Genomic DNA, 19,718 nt, shown 5'->3' with positions numbered 1-19,718 from the left:
ATCTCGCATTGCGCCCACTGAGACCACGCAGGCCAAAAGCAGTTTCATTTTAAATACTGTACTCCATAGAAATTATATGTATTCATCCTCTGGTCTTGATGGAGTCTTTCTTAGGATGGATACGTTATTAGGATGATGAGGGTGGAGAATTGAACAACAGGCTAGGATTTAGCGCTAGTCTTGTAGCCATGAAATTTGAAGAAATATTGATGCCACTTATTCAAGGAGGCATTCCCTAACTCCTGAGGACTGCTTACTGGCTGGTGATGGAGATTGGGGAGATAGATAAAAGAGCTGGGTCAAGATTAGAAATTAGGAGTATTTCTTTTTTTACTTTTTATAATTTCAAACATCATTGTTTTAAATCACTAACAGGGAATTCTTGAGGAAACTGTGCTGTGCTGTGCTTATTTGCTCTGTCATGTCAGATTCTTTGTGATCCTATGGACTGTAGCCCACCAGGCTCCTCTGTCCATGGGGATTCTCCAGGCCCCTATGTCTATGGGGATTCTCTAGGCAAGAATACTGGAGTGGGTTGCCATGCTCTCCTCCAGGGGATCTTCCCTACCCAGGGGTTGAACCCAGGTTTCCTGCATTGCAGTGGATTCTTTACCATCTGAGCCACCAGGAAAGCCCAAGAATACTGGAGTGGGTAGCCTATCCCTTCTCCAGAGGATCTTCCTGACCCAGGAATTAAACTGGGGTCTCCTGCATTGCAGGTGGATTCTTTACCAGCTGAGCTACCAGGGAAGCCCTGTGGAAATGGTATTAGATGCCAAATATCATTTTCAAACATTGTGACTCATTTGGTTACATTTTCAGTGAAAGCATATGAGCCCTGGATAACTTTCCTGGATATGTTAATAATAAGTCAAGTTCTGAAAAATTTAAGTTTAAAGGCAGCTAGATACCACTTCACATATCTAGATAATAGTATTTGTCCTTCTCTGCCATCTCCTAACAGATACATATCAGTAAAATTTTGTGTGAGGAGGGTAGTTCTTCTGAGAGGATTTTGTTTCCATGGTTGTTTCTGGAAGATGTGAGTATGGTATTACCAAGGTGAAATTTACTCTAAATGATTTCCCTTCAAATATTTATTAAGCAGTGTGGAGACAAAAATTTAATAAAATAAATGCTAGGAAATTAAGAAATACGTTTCTTTACTTATAGAATATATTTTACATAAAATATTCCTTCTGAGTATAAAAATAATGATGAATACAAAACTAAATATCAGATTTGTAGTTTTAATCAAGTAAATGTTTCATAGGACCTTTTGTTTAAGAGCTAGTAGTGAAATTTTTAGTAATACATAAATATGAACTCTGCCTTCACTGATTTATCCAAAGTTTTTATTATTATATTTTCCAGAATTGACAAGGGGAATCTCACCAAAAAAAGTGAGTGGAATCCCACCAAAGTTCATATCTATCTGGAATTGAAGAAGGTTACCTTATTTGTAAATAAGGTCTTTGCAAACATAATTGGTTTTAGAGATGAAATCATTCCGAATTTACAGTAAATCATAAGAACTGTCCTCATAAGAAGAGGAGGAGACACAGGGAGACACACAAAAAAGATGGCCATGTGAAGTGAGAGGGCGGTACGGGATTTATGCCACCATAAGACAAGGAATGCCTGAGGCTCTACTAGAAGATGGAAGATGCAAAGAAGGATTCTTTCCTAGAGCCTTTAGAGGGCCTGTTGATCTTGATCTTGGACTCCTTGCATTCAGAATCTTGGGAGAATACATTTTCACTAAGTGACCCAGTTTGTGGTCATTTGTCACAGCAGCCTTGGAAGCTAATACAGGGAGTATGGTGGCTGCTATCCTAAATTGTAAGCATTTTACAATTTTGTACATTTGTACATTTTACAATTTACAAGTTTGTCATCAGCACACAGTCACTTCCCAGGTGTATGTTAATTTTAGCAAAGGATGCCAAATGCTGGTGGACTGTAAGTCTCAAGATTGACCAATGATGTCTCAAGATGACAGGCAGCAGACACGGCAGCACGGCGGGAAGGGAGAAATTGCTTTTTCAGCCAATGATTTATTTTCCAGTGACTGTGTAGTCATGCAATAGAGATGACACAAGTACTTCACTCTTGAACTTTTAACATTGTGAAGCTCAATTTCAAAGTAAGAACAGAATTTTAAAGAAATTAAAAAATAAGAACAGAATCCCTCAATACGTGGCTCACAGTAAAGGCCTCAATCAGCTTGAATGATAAAGACACAGAGTTTATGTTACTGCAAATATTAAAACTATTGAAGGATTTTTCCTTTACTGGTTGTCTAAAATAATGGTGATATTTTGACATATATGTAACATAGCACACACCAAGGACAAACACAAAATAATGCAGGTAAATATTTAGAGTTAGGCTGTTGCTATGGCTCAGGACTATTTGCCCCTGCCCAAATGGGAGTATGAGGACATGGTGAAACTTGGACATGACCATGAGCAAAGATACACCTTGAGCAAGCAGAGCAGCTTGCACGTCTGAGAAGTGAGCAGAAATCGCCTCTGCTCTAAGGTGGTCCCTTCCCACCAGGAGTAATTAGAAATGAGAGTACATGGCTGGAGTTGAAATATGAAGCATTTTTACAAAGAATACACGGATAGTAAGATGAATAAGAAATGTGGAGCTTTGAAGAGGGAAAACAATGGTTAGCATTTGCTGAATATCTACTACATGCAAAACACTTTTCATACACACCTTTATTTAATTCCAAAAACAATTCTGTAAGATAAGCAGAGATGTTCTATTTTACCGATGAGGCAGGGGAGGCTCATAGAACTTAATGAACTTGAACTTACACAGTACATGTGGATTTAAACTGTGCTCCTCCCCTCTCTTATACTCTCCAACCTCAAGGACCTTACAATGTGGTTGGAGAGCAAGATGAATAGACTTGAAAGCGGTGGTATGAATAAGAAATAAAAGTATCATTGTTTCTAAACCATAGATATAATTAAGTCCCCCAAACAATGTAAGAAAAGTAAGTGCTGCAGGACGTCAGAAGTGGATAAAAATCAGTGAGGTTTTCACAGAGGATTCATGTTTTGAGCTCAGCTTGGAGGATTCAATGAAAGGAAAGGCATCAGAGTCCATGTAGGGAAAGAGGCAGGAGGACTTCCAGTGTGAACCTTGAGGAGGGAAACTGTTCTTAGGAACTGTAGGTGGGAAAGCTGAAAAATTTGCTTGAACCCAGAACATGAAAATCAGAATATGTGGGTGAACTTGAGTCTCTGAGAACTGGGAAGCCATTAATATTTTTGGGCTTTTAACCAATATAATGAACCTGCTATGTTCCTTAGGAAGCTTAATAAAATAGTGCAGTTAGATTGCCAAGGGGGAGGGTAGGAGGCTAACCCAATCACTAAGCACTAAATGAGTAATCCCCAGATACAGAAAGGAACTGTGCAAGTGGAGAATAAAGAATGGAAGGAAGAGATAGCAAGATTGCACATGGCAAGACAGGAATAAGAAGAGATCAAAAGTATCTGAAGTGTAACAATTGGATAAGTTAGTCCAAGTTTTGGCTGCTATTGCTGGGGATGGGGTTCTCTGGCAAAGAAAGTCATAGATTTAGAGAACTATTTAAATACCTCCATTGCAGTCAGTGCCTTTTTATTTTTATTAACACACACCTTCATTATAATTTCTTTTATGAGATATGTGACAAAGAAGTAACATACATTTTTAAATCACTAGAATCAATGCATATGTTTACATTTATAGATTGTATGTATTTAAAGACCCTAGTGTAAAGCTGGACGCAGTAAAACTCTTAGAAGAAAATATAGGCAGAACACTCTTTGTCATAAATTGCAGCAAGATCTTTTTTGACCCATCTCCTAGAGTAATGAAAATAAAACCAAAAATAAACAAATGGGACCTAATTAAGCTTAAAAGCTTTTGCACAGCAAAGGAAACCATGAAAAAGATGAAAGGACGACCTCAGAATGAGAGAAAATATTTGCAAATAAAGCAACTGACAAGGGATTAATCTGCAAAACATACCAACAGCTCATGCAGCTCAATATCCAAAGAAAAACAACTCAATCAAAAAATGGGTGGAAAACCTAAATAGACTTTTCTCTAAAGATATACAGATGGCCAAAAAGCACTTGAAGAGATGCTCAACATCACTAATTATTCAGTTCAGTTCAGTTCAGTTGCTCAGTCACGTCTGACTCTTTGTGATCCCATGAATCGCAGCACACCAGGCCTCCCTGTCCATCACCAACTCCCGGAGTTCACTCAAACTCACATCCATCGAGTCGGTGATGCCATCCAGCCATCTCATCTTCTGTCGTCCCCTTTTCCTCCTGCCCCCAATCCCTCCCAGCATCAGAGTCTTTTCCAATGAGTCAACTCTTCGCATGAGGTGGCCAAAGTACCGGAGTTTCAGCTTTAGCGTCATTCCTTCCAAAGAACACCCAGGGCTGATCTCCTTTAGAATGGGCTGGTTGGATCTCCTTGCACTAATTATTAGAGAAATGCAAATCAAAACTATAATGAGGTATTACCTCATACCAGTCAGAATGGCCATCATCACAAAATATGCAAATAATAAATGCTGGAGAGGTGTAAAGAAAAAGGAACCTTCTTTCACTGTTCATGGGAATGCAAATTGATGCAGTCACTATGGAGAATAGTATGAAATTTCCTTAAAAAAAATAGGATGAATATATGACTCAACAACCCTACTATTGGACATATACCCAGAGAAAACCATAATTCAAAAAGACACAGGCACTCCAATATTCATTGCAGCATTATTTACAATATCCAGGACATGGAAGCAACCTAAATGTCCATCAGCACAGGAATGGATAAAGAAGATATGGTACATATATACAATGGAATATTACTCAGCCATAAAAGGAACAAAACTGGGTCATTTATAGAGACATGGATGGACCTAGAGTCTATCATATAAAGTGAAGTAAGTCAGGAAGAGAAAAACAAATATATATTACCACATATATGTGGAATCTAGAAAAATGCCATATATGATCTTATTTGCAGAGTAGATAGAGATACAGACATACAGAATGAATGTATGGATACCAAGGGAGAAGCATAAGTGGGATGAATTGGGAAACTGGGATCCACATATATACACAACTATACTCTAATAAAAATAAATTCAAATAAAAAAATAAATTTAGAGATTTTAAATGTTTTTAAAAGTTCCTTCATGATTGAATTACTTTTGTTGACTATATGTTCAATGTAAATGAGTTTATCTGAAAGAAATTAAGATTTTTCTTCAGGAGAAAGATAAACAGGAGTCTATGGGTCTGAAAGGCTTAGTAAAATTAATGCAATTTTTAAATAGTTCCTTTTTCTTGTATTTTTAAAAGTTTATTGTAATTTCTGTTCTTTTTGAAGTCTATCTTTCTTACTCTCAGATAATAACTCATTCACTTGATGGACTTAGTTTTCTACATATGGAGGCTCCTAGGAGGTCTTTGAACAAACTTGCTGCAGAGTTTCAGGGTATTATAATCATTATTAATTTCAGTATTTTAAAGTTCACACCTGATAAGCTTCCAAGAAAAATGACCCAAAATTATTTGAAAGGTCAGAGAAATTTATTTTACTTATCCAACCATATAGCAATAAAAATAGAGAAGCTCCAATAGTTCAACTATTGATATTGTAATATAGTGTAAATGGCCTATACGATTCAGAATTAGGGGGCTGATTTCCTCCTTTGGGTCTTCCACATACTAATGGTGTGATGTTAATTAATCCTCACATGCCTCAATTTCTCAGCTGTGAAATGGGCACAATAATAATACTTGCTTTAGCTCATTGAGGACAAATGTTTTTCTATTTTTTTTTCCTATGCTGTCCTCCAAGTAATTAGAACCATGCCTGAACCAGAGTAGAGGCTCAAAAATGTTTTAAAATGAATGAATGGACAAACGAATGAATAACAAATGAAGCATACATATTTGAATATTACATCTATTGTATCTATGATGGAAATAACTATGTACTGCTGTGCTGCTACCCATGTCCCAGCTCTAGGCTCAATGACATCACAATGGTAGCTTAATATTTGCCATGCTGGCATAGTTAAGCCTCAGAATCTGGCAAACGCTACAAAGCAGACTCTCTCTCCCCTAATAGCCGGTTGTTCAACATTTACCAACATACCATTGGTTCAGATTCTTGTTATCTGGCCTATGCTTAGTTTGGTCTCTTCTGTCTCCTCTACACCTGAAATACAGTTATCCAAACAATTCAGGCTTTCTGGTACTCTGCATAAACACCATCTTGGCTTGAAATACTTTGCTCCCAGAAATATACATCATGCTGGAGTTAACTCCAACTCAGATGCTATATCCTTGAAAATAGCCTCCAATTGCCACAAATTGGACTAGGGTGCCTCTTCCATGTGCTTAGCTATCACTCAGTGCCTATTATTATGAAAATATTATCTATCTCAATGTATTATAATCATGACTTGCTTATTAGTATACCTCTCCTAAATGCTCTTTGGAGTAAAAGGGCTGTCTTCTTTATAGTTATAATCTCTGTATCTTGCTCCTACAAGAGGTACTCAATGAAGGATAGTTCTATGAATAACTCAATAAACCTAATTTGGTTTTGTCCATGTTGGCGGTACACAGAAGTTATACTCTCTGCAGGCATTTAGATGGAAGATCATTGCTTTAAAACAAATAGCTGATGACTGTGACAGAGCAAGTCAATATTAATTCCTGTCTGGTATTTCTGTTGTGACTACATGGCAGTGCCATTTGTAGTCATCTCTGTTTAGTCTAAAAATCTTATTCATAGGACAGCCACCTACAGGGCTAGTCAGAATGGCTCATTGAGCAAGCACGTTTCTGTTTTTTTTCCTCCTGCATCTGTGTGCATGCAACATTCCAGATAAACACTGTATTATTCCTGCTTTTCACCCTTGCCTCACAAAGCTCAGATGTTGTACCAGCTATTACCTTTGTCCCTTAAGATCCATTTCATGTCCTCTACAAATCACATTTCCCAGACTCATTTGCCAATTAACTTCTGGGTGGATTTGATAAGTGTGAGGGACTAGTGGAGGAAAAGGGGAGAATTCAGTATGTTTCTCCCTCTCCCTGCTCTGAGGTTATTTTCTGGCAGTGACTGAATCTCCTCTGGTGTTCCAGCATCCTAACATCTTGCTGGATACACCCTCCTTCTGTTTCTGCAGCTCCTGCCAGTCGCCATCTGATTCCAACGCCCACCAGATGACCTTGACTTGTGAAATCTAGTAACATCACCTGGTGCTTAAACCCTCAGCCATGGAAACGGGAGAAGCTTCCTGTTATTGCTAATCCCTATGTTGCTTTTATCATTTCTTTTTGGCTTTTCAGGTCTTCCATCACCTAGGTAGTTAACGGCCTCTATTAAACACCCTTCTTGTAACTATTTAGAGCAGTTTCCTTAATGATAATGGGGACGATGATGATAATGATGATGACGATGGTGATGATAGTTATGGTTGGAACCATTTATTATTCATGGCACTACTGTCTTGTTAGCTGATGAAAATCAGACTCAAAATATTCTGAATCATCTTTGGTTTCCTATTTCATTTTATGCCTCAGATCTAACCAGTTGCCAAGCCTCATAGATTCCACTGCTATTAGCTTTTCTCCTTTCCATTCCCATTCCTCAGATAGCAGTCTGAAATACCATGCTGTCTTTCTTGAAATGCTGTGACATCCTGCTCCCCCAAACCCTCTGCATTCACCTCTTACTCCCTCTCTTTCCCCAGGAGCATGGGCCCCACAGCTTATCTGAGCCAGTTTGGACAGATAAAAAGATGGGAGGGATTATTATAAGATGTTAGGTGAGACAATATGTGGATTCTCCAGAGATTTTAATAACAGCAACTGCCATGAGGCTGGGCATCACAAAGAATGGAGATGGAGGTGGTCCTAGATTTACGGTATCAGTAGGAATCTTACTACCAGAAGTTCAGGCAGTTTCACTGCAGCTTTCTCCCATTATTGTGCCTCAGCTTTCCCTAGGTGTCTGTCTGTTTCATTTCATTCTGCAACTATCTGGCTGCTGCAGCTCAGGGTCTACTCCCTCTTAATTATGTATATAGCTTTCATGGCTCCAACCTGCCATGTAATAGAAGCTATACAGCTTCTGTAACTGTTTTAAGATTCTTGAGTTTCCCATTTCTCCAAAAATATTGAAATCTTCTTGGGTAACTTATTTTTTGATGCCAAGTTCTGGCTTTCATGAATTCATGGGTGGGCAGAGTTAGGTGGGACCTGAACCGAACCCATGCTTTTACAGGGACTGGGCAGTTTTCTTCGAATGATGATTAAATTTATCATCCAAACCTGGGCACTGTGGGGAGTCAAAGAAGGTGTTATAATTACACAAGGGAAACACGCATAAACTGATATTGTTCTGAGGAAACTGCAAAATATGAGTAACCATATTTGGAACACACTACAGGTGAGCAGAGGCTTCCCTGGTGGCTCAGATGGTAAAGAATCTGCTGGCAATGCAGAGACCCAGGTTCGATCCCTGGGTCAGGAAAGTCCCCTAGACAAGGGAAAGGCTACCCACTATTCTCCAGTATTGGCGCCAGTATTCTTGCCTGAAGAATTCCATGGACAAAGGAGCCCAGTTGACTACAGTCCATGGGGTCGCAAAGAGTCAGACACAACAGAGGGACTAACACTTTCCCCTTTCTTTTTCATAGGCAAGCAGGCAGGCATTATAAATTGGGTCTACTTCCACTGGCTTTTCTACAGCTCTTCATATTTACTCAGAATATCTCTTTTTCAATGTGGAATAGCATTTGTTCCTCTCCCATATTGACCTGAGCCTGTTGCTACTGTATTTGTATGCTCAAATGTTTGTTTCTCCATGAAGCCTTCCTTGATTTATCTTACAGAAAATGAATCTTTTATAGGCTTAAATTGTACTTAAACTGTACATTCTAGTGCCTTTGCTTTTTTCCTATAATTATTTATTTGACTCTTGCCTGGAAAATCCCATGGATGGAGGAGCCTAGTAGGCTGCAGTCCATGGGGTCACGAAGAGTCAGACATGACTGAGTGACTTCACTTTCACTTTTCACTTTCATGCATTGGAGAAGGAAATGGCAACCCACTCCAGGGTTCTTGCCTGGAGAATCCCAGGGACGGGGGAGCCTGGTGGCTGCCGTCTATGGGGTTGCACAGAGTCCGACACGACTGAAGCGACTTAGCAGTAGCAGTGCCTTATCTAATAGGTGTAACTTTGTGACTTAGGAAGCATGAGCCGTATTAACACATTTTTGTGTACCCCCACATGGCCTAGCTAGTATTTTGCTCCTAGTTGGTGTCCATGAATATTCATTAAATGAATGACTGCTGAGTTCTGAAAACATCACTTGTGCTATTGTCTCAAGCTCACCAAATTATTCTGGATACTGATACCTACGAAATGCAGAAAAGATAAGGGATTGATTATGTCTAGGCTAGAACAGTAGTGAGATCAATAGAAATAAGAGAACTGGAAGTTACCATATTTACATGGTCTTAAGAATGTTTAACTGGAAACAAATCACAGTGAGGACATTTTGTCTCCACAGAGACAGATAAGAAATCACAGACAACTGAAAGAAAAAGAACACATTTACTTCTCAATAGGTATTTGTTTGGACATACACAATTTATTCTGACAAATATCTAATTTGAATTTCTCTTGGTTTCTATATTTTATAAAATCATTTGCAAGTTCAATTTAATCTATATGGAAATCACAGTGCATATCAGTCTTTCTATTTTCAAAGTGCTTCTTAAGGCAGAGTTCTGATATTTTAGACAACATTTTAATTGCTATTTTAAAAAAGCAGTGAAATAGCAAATTTTGATTTGTGGTATTTGAGAAGCTTTACATCACTCTTCCACACTGGTCACTGGATGCTATGTTACTTAACCTAAAGTGTCACTTTATTTTTAATTAGACTCCACACAGGACTCTTCTCCCTTAAAAATACAGATTAATTTAATTAATAATTTAAGTGTAGGATACATAATACATTTTAAGTTTGTTTAGTATTTTCAAAATAACTCTACCTATCTAGGAATCCAGGGACTGGAAATTGACCCAAAGGGCATCCTTCAAATTAGGTATACAAGGCAAATATGGACCTTTCAGTATAATTACAATAGATTCATTTTAATTGCAGAACTATGTCCCCTTTAGGTGCCATGTACCACGACCACAGATCAATCGCTTAGCCTCTGTACAGCATAACTTTCTCATCTGCTACACAATGAAGAGCTTTACCTGGTACCTCCCAGGACTTATGTGATTATTAAAAGGCAGTCAGAATATGATACAGAGTAAGTATTCTATAGGGTAGTTACTATTGTGACACAGGGCTTCTCATGTGACACTAGTGGTAAAGAACCCATCTGCCAATGCAGGAGACATGAGACTTGGGTTCAGTCCTTGGATTAGGAAGATCCCCTGGAAGGGTTAAAAGATCCCCTTAACCATTTGACTTCAGCAGAAGTGTGGCTCAACCTTAGCTGCTTTTAAAGACACCCAACACCTAGGCTGCACCTACAAATATTCTGATTTAAGTGGTCTAGTGTCTGACCTGGGTGTGGAATAGTTAAAAGCTCTCCCCGTGGGTATTCTTGCCTGGAGAATCCCCATGGACAGAGGAGCCCAGTGGGCCACAGTCCATGAGGTCACAAAGAGTTGGACAAGACTGAGTGACTCAGAGAAGGCGATGGCACCCCACTCCAGTACTCTTGCCTGGAAAATCCCATGGACGGAGGAGCCTGGTAGGCTGCAGTCCATGGGGTCGCTAAGAGTCGGACACGACTGAGCGACTTCCTTTTCACTTTTCACTTTCATGCATTGGAGAAGGAAATGGCAACCCACTCCAGTGTTCTTGCCTGGAGAATCCCAGGGACGCCGGAGCCTGGTGGGCTGCCGTCTATGGGGTCCCACAGAGTCGGACACGACTGAAGCGACTTAGCAGCAGCAGCTGAGCAACTAAGTATAGCACATGTGACTCAAATATGCAGTTAAGGCTGAGAACCAATGGTTGGGTCAGCACCTCCCATTTTGACATGAATAAGAATCTCTTGGAGGGGCTTCTCTGGTGGCTCATGGGTAAAAAAAAATCTGCCCATCAATGCAGGAGACATGGGTTTGATCCTAGATCTAGGAAGATCCCATATGTCATGGAGCAACCAAGCCCATGCACCACAACTATTGAGCCTGTGAGCTCAACTCTAGGAGCCACAACTACTGGAGCTCATGCTCCTCAACAAGAGAAGCCAGTGCACTGCAACAAAGAATAGCCCCTGCTTGCTGCAACTAGGGAAAAGCCCACACAGCAACGACGACCTAGCACATCCATAAATTTAAAAAATAAAATAAAAAGAATCACTTGGAGATCTTGTTAAAGCCAGATCCTTGGCCTCACTCCCAAAGAATACAATTTAGTAGGCTTGGGCGGGGTGGCGGTCCAAGAATTGGCACTTTTAACAAAGCTCTCGCTTGATGCTGACCACGTTGGCCCTTGAGTAGCAGTGTTCTGGTTCAGAGATTCTCAAACTTAACTGCTGAGCCTCAGCCCTAGAGTTTCCAATTAAGTAGATATGCGAAAGGCCCCATGCAGGTCTATCAAGTTCTCAGATGATGCTAGTGGGTAAGCGTTCGGAGACTTTACTTTGAAAACCACCATTCTAGACACAAAGTAATCACTTTATTTAGATTTTAAAATATTCCCTTTTAATTCACTATTACATTTTGCATGGCCAGGCCACTCAACATGCCTGTTCTCTTCCTTTCTGTCCACCCAGACTGACCGGTGCCTGCTTCACAGGTATCTTAGGCACAGGACTGACCTTACATACTTGCCCCAGGCCCAGCTGGTGATTGTTCTCATCAAAGGAGCGGTGAGGGGCGTGGCTTCTACTGGTTTCCCTGGTAACTAATGAGCCCACCTGAGGTCAATTCCCTTATAACTGGCCATCTCCCCTTTCCCTTGGGAGCAAAGACTGCCTGCTGCCATGCCTTGCCTGCTACCTGCCTCACATGGTGCGGTGTCACTCCAGGACCTTGCTTCAATCATGTAACATCCATTAGACCATTGATGTCTCTGTTGCTGACTCTGGGCTCTTTCTTTGGCCTTGAAGCTGGGAAAACACAGGCTTTATAGGCCCACAGCGTGCAGCCCAACAGATTTCCAAACGTTTTTATGCTGAAGCACTTTTTTTTTTTTAATAGCAGCTTGCTAAAACATCCTTAGATTACAAAAACCAGTACACAAGGCACAGGACATAAATATTCTCACTGTCTACATCAATACACAACTGTCCTGCACCCAGAAACCATCTGACAACATTCACCAAATTGATGGATTGTGTGTTGTCCGTTCTGCTCCTTACCTAATGGTTCTTTTATTTAACTAATGACTGTAATTCTCATTAGATGCTGATGGAACATTAAGATTTTATTTGTGGAATGTGGAAAAACCACCTGTGGCAGGACATCAGTTGGTGAGTATTACCTAGACAGCAACACCCAACCCTCCAGTTGGCATGAGCAGCAGGTCCTGGTGCTGTTAGTGATGCTGGCATAAGGAGGCAGTGGTTCTTCTGGCTTTTTGCAGGTATTTTGTGAATTAATTCACAAATGCCTTAAGTTTAGAGATCCATTAAATGGCCTTCTGCTAAGCAATCTGTAGCAATGAAATTTTAGAAAAGGACAACACCTTTGTTTTAGCCTAATGGGCAGCAATAACTCAAGGATCTGGGGCTTCAACTATATTGTCTCATCTAAAAGTCCTTGTACTAGTTCTAAAAGCCTCTTGTTTCTCTCCTGCTTCTGGGTCCCCCTTACTCATCTAGTTTAAGGCCGAGCGTAAGATATCAACACCTGAGAGAGGTCTTTCCAAACGTCCTGCCTCCAGTAACAGTGCCTGCCCTGTGCTGCCTAGTTCTTGGTGTGTATTCTATTTGTGTGTTTATTACACTGTGTGAGAACTGGATAACATCCTGCTCTCCTCCCCAAATGCCACTGAGGACACAGGCAGTTCATCTTTCTGTTCCTCAGGATCCTAACCTGTAGCATGGAAATAATGATAGTAACTATCTTTTATGGTTGGTGTAAGGATTACATGGGGCTTCCCTGATGGCTCAGATGGTAAAGAATCTGCCTGCAATGTAGGAGACCTGGGTTAGATCCCTGGGTTGGGAAGATCCCCTGGAGAAGGGGAGAGCGACCCATTCCAGTATTCTTGCTTGGAGAATCCCACGGACAGAGGAACCTGCTGGGCTATAGTTGATGGGGCCACAAAGAGTCAGATAGGACTGAGCAACTAACACAACAATTACATGAGGGGACAGATGTCTCCATGGAAAGCATTTGGACCAGTGCCTGACAAGCAAGAAACCATCAATAAAGCCTCTGTGCTACTACTGTCATTGTTGTTGCTATTGTTACTGTTATTTATATTTCTATTTCCGTTTCAGAATGGCACCCCACTCCAGTACTCTTGCCTGGAAAATCCCATGGACGGAGGAGCCTGGTGGGCTGCAGTCCATGGGGTCGCTAAGAGTCGGACACGACTGAGCGACTTCACTTTCACTTTTCACTTTCATGCATTGGAGAAGGAAATGGCAACCCACTCCAGTGTTCTTGCCTGGAGAATCCCAGGGACGGCGGGGCCTGGTGGGCTGCCGTCTATGGGGTCGCACAGAGTCAGACACGACTGAAGCGACTTAGCAGCAGCAGCAGCAAGACACCAAAAGAAGTAACAAAACTATTGATGCAATGGCAGATACAAGAGTATTTTACTTTGTATTCACTCATTTAGCAAATATTTACTAAGTTCCTAGAAGTGTTTTAGGGCTGAGAATATAGCAGTGAGTGAGTCCTCACCCCTAACCTATTGCATTCACAGTAAAAAATACAACAGAACAGAAGTGTTAGTTAGATAAATGCACAGATGAAAGTAATACAGGTTAGGAGGACAGGAAGTAAAGGGTGAGGGGGGATGAAGGAATGAGATTAGGGACTGTAACCCAAAAGTGACATCCAGAAAATACACTTTGAATCCTGAGATCACATATATATTTTCATTTGAACAGGAGAAAGTGTTCAACATTTCAGGTAAATCATTTCTAAAAAGCTCTACTTATCTATAAATAAGTTTATTTGTACCATTCTTTTTAGATTCCAGATAAATCTTACCATATGATATTTGTCTTTTTCTGTCTGACTAACTTCAGTCAGTATAACAATCTCTAGGTCCACCCATGTTGTGTAAATGTCATTATTTTATTCTTTTTATGGCTGAGTAATATTCCATTATATATATACCGCTATTTATAAAATAGATAACTAATAACGACTTACTGTATAGCACAGGGAACTCTACTCAATACTTTGTAATGACTTATGTGGGAAAAGAGTCTGAAAAGAGTAGATATATGTATAACTGATTCACTTTGCTGTGTATGTGAAACTAACACAATGCTGTAAATCAATTATACATCCATAAAAAGCTGCACTAAAAAGATACATAAAGCAAAGTGCCCTAGGTGGTGTTAACATACAGTGAGGACTAAGGTAATGAGGATACAATGAGGAAGCTCATCATACAGTCAGCAATGAACAAGGCTGCTGGTGACCAGTGACCTTATATAACATACAGTCCACTGTGGGATGTGCTTTTGATCCTTTTTAGAAAAAAGAGTGGAAGGAGTGGATTAGGAAGACTGAGATGAGAAGACCATTGGATAAACAGCTGGGAGACATCTTCTGCCTCCAGATCCTTGGGGGTAATGGTGATAGACACATGCCTTTCAATTGTTTCCAGACAGAGTGGATGTTATTTAATTCTCACAACAACCCTAAAGACATGAAAGGTATTGCTTTCCTCATACTTCAGAGATACAGAGGTTAGCTAGCTTACCCAGCTACTATATGGCAGAGCCAAAGCTTAGATCTAATATTGTATGGCTTTGAAATATGTATTTATTAGTGCATGCATGCTCAGCTATGTCTGACTCTTTGCGACCCCATGGACTATAGCCCACCAGGCTCCTCTGTCCATGAGATTTGCCAGGCAAGACTACTGGAGTTGGTTGCCAATTCCTTTTTCAGGGGATCTTCCCCACCTAGGGATCGAACCCACGTCTCCTGTGTTTCCTGCCGTGCAGGTGGATTCCTTACTACTTGAGCCATCGAGAAGCCCATGTATTTATTGGGCTGGCCACAAAAGTTCATTTGGGGTTTTCCATAAGAAGCAATGGGAAACCCGAACGAATTTTTTTGGCCAACCCAATAGATTCGTCAAGGAGTTCACAGACTTGTTCTATCATCGCACCTGTCCCAGCAAATAGCTGGCTGCCTCCAGCAGACCAAGGCTGTAGCTTCCCTCCTTCCTGTCACCCGTACCATGTGGTGACCGCTGCCTAGAGTCCTCAGTCCTGGACTCAGAGGAAAACCATGTGCATCTTAGAGTTTTTCTTTAAATATGGCTGCAGAAAAAAGGTCAATGCTTCAGTGAATAATTGACACCAGCAGTTGTTAAGTATTAACTTAGAGCTTACCAAACATGTTACCAGAGTAAGTAGTTGAAAGCATTGTTACAAAAAGTTTGGTGAACAAATGAGAAGATATTTTAATTTAGAGACTGTTTAGTCCCTTTAGAAATCTGCTTAGTTTGAATTCTTATGCCATTCATCTGCTTTCTCCAAAGAGTTTCTCCTCAGCTATATGTGGACTCTTCATATCTTTTGATTGGTTACTACTTGGGGAAACACTCATTGTCAGCTAACAACTATTGAGTCAAAGCAGGTGGGGATGACATGACTCATTTTTTAAAATTAATTTTTACTGGAGTATAGTTGCTTTAGAATGTTGCATTGCTTTCTCTGTACAGCAAATTGAGTCAGTTATACATATATACCCTCTTTTCTGTATTTCCTTCCATTTAGGTCACCATCAAGCATTGAATAGAGTTCCCTGAGCTATACAGTAGGTTCTCACTAGTTATCTATTTTATACATAGTATCAATAGTGTGTGTGAAATGACTCATTTTTTAAAGAATTTTGAAGCATAATGAAATGTACTAAATATGGTTCATTGCCTTGTAAAATGGATACAGGTAAGGGAGCTGTAAGAGGTAAACAAGAGAGTTTGGAAGCTCGGCTCAAAATATTACTAATGTTTTATGACATATTTCAGGTCAACAAACATTGTCACTGTTATTACATTTTACGGAAGAGAATGTAACCTGAGAGAAAAGTTTAGAGGCAAATTAAGATTTTAGAGACATCTGGGGAAAGGTCAGGGGACGGGGTCAAGAGACATGTGACGGAAACATCATTTACTTCCTTCTCATCTTTAAAACCTGCACTCTGCTAAAACGTGTTAAGCACAGCAAAATGATTAACTCGATGAGGCTAGCATCCCTAAATCTGCTTTTCACCTCTTTAATGAAGCATACCATGTGGTGCCAAAAAAAAAAAAAAAAAAAAAGGTGGAGGGGGTATCCTCATGAATTTAAAACACTGTAAAATTTAAAAGGAGCTCACATTTCAACATGAATTGCTGACCACAGCACAATCTTGGTTATCTGCCTCTCTTGGATACTACAGTTTTCTAGCTAGGTGAGGCCTAACACTGTGTGTGTCAGCTTTTCTTTGGAAAATCTCATATTAAACCAAGAGTTAAAATTAAAACACTAATAATTAATTTACTTCTTATTTGTGGCACATCTGAAATAAGGGACAGATTTTTGTTTAGAGAGTAAAACTAATTATAAGAATTATTATATAGCTTCTTTTTGATGATAAAGTATATTCATAATTTTATTTAAGCAACTTGGACAGATCCCTCCCTTTGACATAAAGAAACACTCATTTTTCTGGGTTGACTATATTTTCATGCACAGTATGACATTGCATATATTTCCAAAATCAAACATCTGAAAATCTGAGTATATAATTCATTTTTATTTGGCTTCCTATATAATTATTTTATACTTTTTCAATAGATCTATTTGGTATTTTCAGAAAATACAAGCTAATGGTTTGTTTAAAAGCCAAAGATACTATTTTTTAAAGGACAATGTGTTAAAATTCCAATTCCCAAATCTTAAAATACCCTCCCAGGGCACCGCTGTCTAAAGTATTCAAAATTATATATTCATAATTTAAGTGCTTTCCAATTTTTAAAGTGTTTCTATATATATTGTCCAATTATGATTAAGTTTTATTCATAGTATTCTTACATGTTTTAAAGCTTCTAAAATAATTGTTTTATTTGTCCTAAAACTTTGTTATGTGACATGCACCAATTTGTCTCATCTCAGTGAAATTCTATGCCACAGTGTTTTCCTAAATCATATTTTCAGCACTAATTCCTGAAACTATAATTCTACTTTAATTTTTTTTTATATCCAAATAGAATATGTAAACTTTGTGTGTCTTCAGGTAATTTATTTTACTTCTTTGAGTCTTAAGAATTTTCATCTGACACATGGGGTCAATTTGACTTACATCTTAAGCTGTGTGGGTTTTAAGAAATTATAGATATTAAGTGACCAGCACACATTGTAAACCACAGTGCCTTTTTTTGCAAATGTTGGTTTTCCCTATTAGCCCACCTCAATGGTGGGCAAAAAAAGGGCTTGTGGTTCTAATGGATAAGCCATTAAACATTTCCAGTAGGTCAGGATAATGGCAGATTATATCTACTGCCTTACTAACTATTAAGGCCAGTTATTTGTCTTGTTGGCATGCCAATAAAGCCTGATTTTCTTTTAATTCAGACATGTGGTTACAACTTCATTTTCTCTTAAACTTTCTCTCCTAGTGATTCAACATACTTGTCCCCAAAGCATATTTGACTGAAAATCATGCTGGGCCAGACCCATTTCACACTTCAGAGAAGATCACATGCCCCTTTTTGTTTTCATTGGTTTCAGATCCGATCAGATCAGTCATTCAGTAGTGTCCGACTCTTTGCGACCCCATGAATTGCAGCACGCCAGGCCTCCCTGTCCATCACCAACTCCCAGAGTTCACTGAGACTCACGTCCATCGAGTCAGTGATGCCATCCAGCCATCTCATCCTCTGGCGTTCCCTTCTCCTCCTGCCCCCAATCCCTCCCAGCATCAGAGTCTTTTCCAATGAGTCAGCTCTTCGCATGAGGTGGCCAGAGTACTGGAGTTTCAGCTTTAGCATCATTCCTTCCAAAGAACACCCAGGCCTGATCTCCTTCAGAATGGACTGGTTGGGTCTCCTTGCAGTCTAAGGGACTCTCAAGAGTCTTCTCCAATACCACAGTTCAAAAGCATCAATTCTTCGGCGCTCAGCCTTCTTCATTGGTTTATTCCCCCATAAAAAAGATATTCCCAGTAAAATGGAATTAATTAACACGTTGAAGACTATCTTCAGGATACAGATGCTGTAATGAACTGAATTTTGTCGCCCTTCCCAAATTCATATGTTGAAGCCTTACCCCCCAATATGACTGTACTTGGAGACAGGGCCTTTAAAGAGATAATTACATTTAAATGAGGTCACAAGTGTAGGACCCTAACCCAATATGATGAGTGTCATCATAAGAAGAGGAAGAGATACCGGCAATGTACGCACATAGAAAAAAGGTCACGTGAGGACAAACCATGGAAACGGTCATCTGCAAATCCAGGAGAGGGGCTTCAGGACAAACCAAGTCTCCCAACACCTTGCTTTTGGGCTCCCATTCACCAAAACAGTGTGAAATAAATTTGTTAAGTCACCGGTCTGTGTTATTTTGGTAGGGCAACCCCAGAGTAAGAGAGACACTCTCTTCTGTGTTAAGGAAACTTACAATGGAATTAGGGTGATGAACCTTCCAAACAAATGCATAAGCGAAAGAGACAAATATTGGGTTTGCCAAAAGGGTCATTCAGGTGATAGAAAAACCTGAACACAACTTTTGGCCAACCCAATATTAAGACTAAAGAAAATATAATTAAAACCTACATAAAAGATGGGGTTACAAAAGGAGTAAGTTATTCAAAGGGGACCATGTCTTTGAAGGGGTGCACATTGATAGATATCAACAATAAGAGCTTCTTTTAAAACAGTTTGGAAAAGATACAGAGCTACAGGCTTATCTCATTATCTCATGATATTTCAGAGGCTACTCCTAAGCTTGCCTTTTTTTCCAAGCCAGGATTTGGCATATGTGACCTGAAGCATGAATAAACAGTGGAACAGAATATTTTGGCGTTGTCCTAGAAGTTCCAGAACATATGATCAACTTCACTACTCTATTTCTCTTCCCTTTATTTCACAGGCCCTACATGATAACTTGCCTAATTGCCTCTCAAGAGAAATGTGACTTGCTGAGCAAAATGTATAATCATTAAGAAACAGTTTTTATAGGAACTATATTTTATAATAACAACACTGACTCAATAATAATAGCAGCTAATATTGAGTAATCAACTATAGAATCAGGCACTGGACTTGAAGCTTTCAAATGAATTGTCTAATTGAATTCTCACAACAACCTTACCAAGTTGGCACAGTTCATATCCCACTTCACAAGTGAGGTGACTTAGCCTTCCAGTAGTTAAAGGAACTTGCTCAAAGTGACAAAGCTGGTATTTGATATAGCTGTGACTTCAAATGATCCAGACTAGCTCCAGTAATC

At 39.6% G+C, this 19,718-nt stretch overlaps 1 protein-coding gene and 1 long non-coding RNA gene across 7 annotated transcripts in view; one reads left to right on the top strand and one right to left on the bottom strand.

Moving 5' to 3' along the window:
* DMD (dystrophin) overlaps positions 1-19,718 on the bottom strand; it is a 2,389,494-nt gene that overhangs the window by 945,020 nt on the left and 1,424,756 nt on the right. The window lies entirely within an intron of this gene.
* On the top strand, positions 11,833-18,523 carry LOC129639378 (uncharacterized). 2 transcript variants are annotated; one of them, XR_008708364.1, is made up of 3 exons: positions 11,833-12,127; positions 12,487-12,554; positions 17,997-18,523. It is a non-coding gene; the product is annotated as an uncharacterized LOC129639378 (long non-coding RNA). The 2 variants fall into 2 exon arrangements; XR_008708365.1 differs by having other exon boundaries at positions 12,042-12,093.

Source organism: Bubalus kerabau, chromosome X (genome assembly GCF_029407905.1).
Source record: "Bubalus kerabau isolate K-KA32 ecotype Philippines breed swamp buffalo chromosome X, PCC_UOA_SB_1v2, whole genome shotgun sequence".
In the NCBI taxonomy this organism is placed as follows: domain Eukaryota; kingdom Metazoa; phylum Chordata; class Mammalia; order Artiodactyla; family Bovidae; genus Bubalus; species Bubalus kerabau.
The sequence above is the reverse complement of the archived record's forward strand: the minus strand, read 5'-3'. Positions and strand labels throughout refer to the sequence as shown.